The sequence below is a fragment of the Montipora foliosa genome, chromosome 1 (genome assembly GCF_036669935.1).
Source record: "Montipora foliosa isolate CH-2021 chromosome 1, ASM3666993v2, whole genome shotgun sequence".
NCBI lineage: Eukaryota > Metazoa > Cnidaria > Anthozoa > Scleractinia > Acroporidae > Montipora > Montipora foliosa.
In genome coordinates, this window is record NC_090869.1 from 50,789,251 (window position 1) to 50,792,537 (window position 3,287).

The following is a 3,287-nucleotide window of genomic DNA, read 5'->3' on the forward strand; positions in this document are numbered from 1 at the left end:
CTCAAAATTGCTATAGACGAGTGCACTTTGCGAACTTTCAAAACATCACGAGTGACCATAAATCACGAACTGCATCAGCAACTTCATACGATTTTTTAATTTATTATATACTCAGCAAAATCACCTTATCGCTTTGTTTCCATATTCGTCTTTGACCAATCAGAAACGCGTTATTTTGTTGAGTATATCATCAATAAGTGATGTTAAGACGTATAGAGTATAATTCGCTTGATCACTGCGGAAATTTTAGGAACTTAAACTAGAATCTACGCCGTCGACGTCGACGATAGCATCACCTCAAAATATGACTTTGCACTGTGGTAAGTCTTTCGCGATTATTCCGCCTCGTTCACGTCGTTCAAGGATGGCGAAGAATCGTAAAAGTGAATTGGAACGAGCCGTTTCAGAGTAAAAACAAGAAGAATAAAAGGTTCACATTCATATAATCAGCGGTTGTCGTCAGAACCTCAAATTTGGTGAATAGCCCATTTCCGAGTCGCTGCATGCCTCAGTTTCAAAGCGAGTCATGGTGGACAACCATTCAAATAGAAATGAGTTGCGAATTGTTTTGCAAATCAAACTCATTTCCCTTATAATAGTTGAGCACCAAGGCTCACTTCGAAACCGAGACAAACAGCAACTCGGAAATGGCCCATTGATATCGCTTTTATGCAGAGTACCGAAAACATATGTCCAAAAAATACGTGCCGACATGCAGCTTCTGTTAAGCAATTATGTTATTGTTTTGTGATGGTGTCGTCGCCGAATCCGTCGTCATATCTTAAACTCCCTATGAAAAAGGAAAACATTCCTTTTATTATGTAATTGTCTCTCCTTTTTTTAGTAAACATCTGCGGATTCTAGTTGGGTGACTGTACTGTACAATGCAGTGATTGCTTTTCCTTATTACAGAGATATAGAGGATATCACCTGGCCGCTCGCAGTCGCACGCGGAAACGAATTTTACTTTCTCGTACTGATAGTACGAGGGAGCTTACGAAACGACGACGCCGACGGCAACAACGACGCTACAAAATAATAGGTTTAGTGAGCAAATACAATGGCTCTGCACGCTCTGCACGTGCGTTTTACATTTTGGTACATTTCTTTGCCGTCATCTCCTAAATGACGACGTGAAATGACTAAATTCGAGGTTCTGTGGAGGACGTTAGCACATGACGATAAATTTTCAGTTACCTACATACGCTTTCAACCCACTCATACCAGTTTAAATCCTCGACAGTTACTACACATTTTTAACGCGAAACGACATGAAATAGTTTCGTAGTGATATGAATAACGCGAACTTCTATTTTTAAATGAAGTCCTCGTAGCCGTCGTCGTCGTCGTTTCGTAAGCTCCCTAGTGTCTGTCACAAGTGTGCACATGCAGCGAACGAGCGATACCATAAGCACGAGAAGATAAAATTTGTATCCCCTAGCTGCCATGTAATGTTCTGTTTGTTATGTAGATACTAATGAAATGTCCAGATTAAAACCGACTGGACTTATTTAATTAATTTTCGAAATGGCGAAAAAGTGTTCATTAACCACAGTAGCCCATGACTTGGAGCGAACAACTCCCATACTAAGCTCATGTCACGGCATTTTTTCAGGTCGATCTATTTTTAGACCACCTTTTTGGCGAAATGCAAAGGCAGTTTCAGTTCGGTGACTCTTTGACGTCAAGTTGGTTTCTTGTGATTTGTCATCGGGCTCCTGCGGGAGTTCTCATTTGCGGGAAATTCAAGCTAAAAGTAAATCCGTCTGTGAATACGCCGAGACATGAATATAGGGCTGTTTTTCGCTCCTGGTTATGGCTTCCTATTAAAGCCTGGTTTTCACAAGCGATGCAAGCACAATCACAAGCATAAGTGGCTCATGCTAGCATCAAACTCAACCACGGCATCTGCCATTTAGTTCAAATGCCCGAACGCGGGGAATCTGAAAGGAGCGCTTCAATTGGCCAGACGTAGCAAATTTCCCTGTTCTTATGCTGCGTTTCGTTTTCACACGATGCAAGCGAAGCAACACAAAGAAAAAAAAAATTTTGATCCTTGTGCTCGTGCTGGCGCTTGCGACTTATGCTAGCGTCAAGGCCGTTTTCACGGTGAAGTAAGCGCTCTTACACTTGATCTCGTTCTTGCGTCGCTAGTGAAAACCAGGCTTAACCGTTGAAATACTCGTGTTTAACACGAAACTAGAAATGAAAATCGTGAAAAACAAATCAGGATAATGCCACCACCATTTTTCACACAACGCAAGCGAACGCAAGCCGCAAACACAAGCACAAGCAAAAGGGGAAAAAAAGATCCTTGTGCTTATCCTTGCGTCAACTCCGTTTTCACGGTTGAATAAGCGCTCTTATGCTTGCGTTCCTGCTTGAGTCGTTAGTGAAAACCTGGTTAAGTCAAAGCATGTAAGCTGGAAGTGAGTAACTAGTACTAAAGTTGTTCCATCCCACGCCCATTTCTTGTTTCCTTTCAGAAAGAGCTACCGATTTGGTTCTCGCCACCGAATTACGCCACATGGAGGTGAAGACAATGAAAGAGAAATGGATTCCCCGCACTAAGGATCAAGCTTATCGATGGACACTTTGCATGTCGCCTTCGAAGCAAATTAATTTTGTCAGCGATCTCTGATTGAATTCGGGTTTTCGTCAAGATTGGAAGACTAAATAAGTCGAATTTCAGTCGTGATTGAAGGAGCATAAACGATTGTCTAGTATATACATACATTGATTGAGAAGAATGGACTTCTTAGACTAGGAACACATTTGCGTTTGTAAAAACATCACTTCTTCGGCCATCTTCATCCGTTGAAATGCAGCCAGACAAAAAATACCTTCCAGCTCGTCGTTTTTTTCGGAAACGCTTTTCTCAGAACGCAGGCTACCTTCTACTTCGCCCTGTGGTTTCATATGCATGTAGCCATTGTCATTGAAGACTGTAATATATTTACTGAGTCCTTTTCGCAACCGGAGTGATCCAATGGCAAGAGCGTTGGTTGCTCCGGGTTCAAATCGTGTTCTAACCTCTGGTATGGATTTGTTTCCAGTTGTTCCGGATTCTACTCGCTTTGTAAATAGCCGACTGGTTTGCTCGTGCCAGTTGGGTCCTTAATCACGTTTCTGGTAAGCCGCATTGTTTCTTTAAGATTATTAAAAGCGGGGAGCCTGTGAACTAGCTTGCTAGCTATAAACAAAGCATTTTTTGTTATTGCTTGTTTTCCACAAACATAGAGAAGCTACGCGCTTTTGATGCTACAGGTAAGTAGTTTTTAAATTAC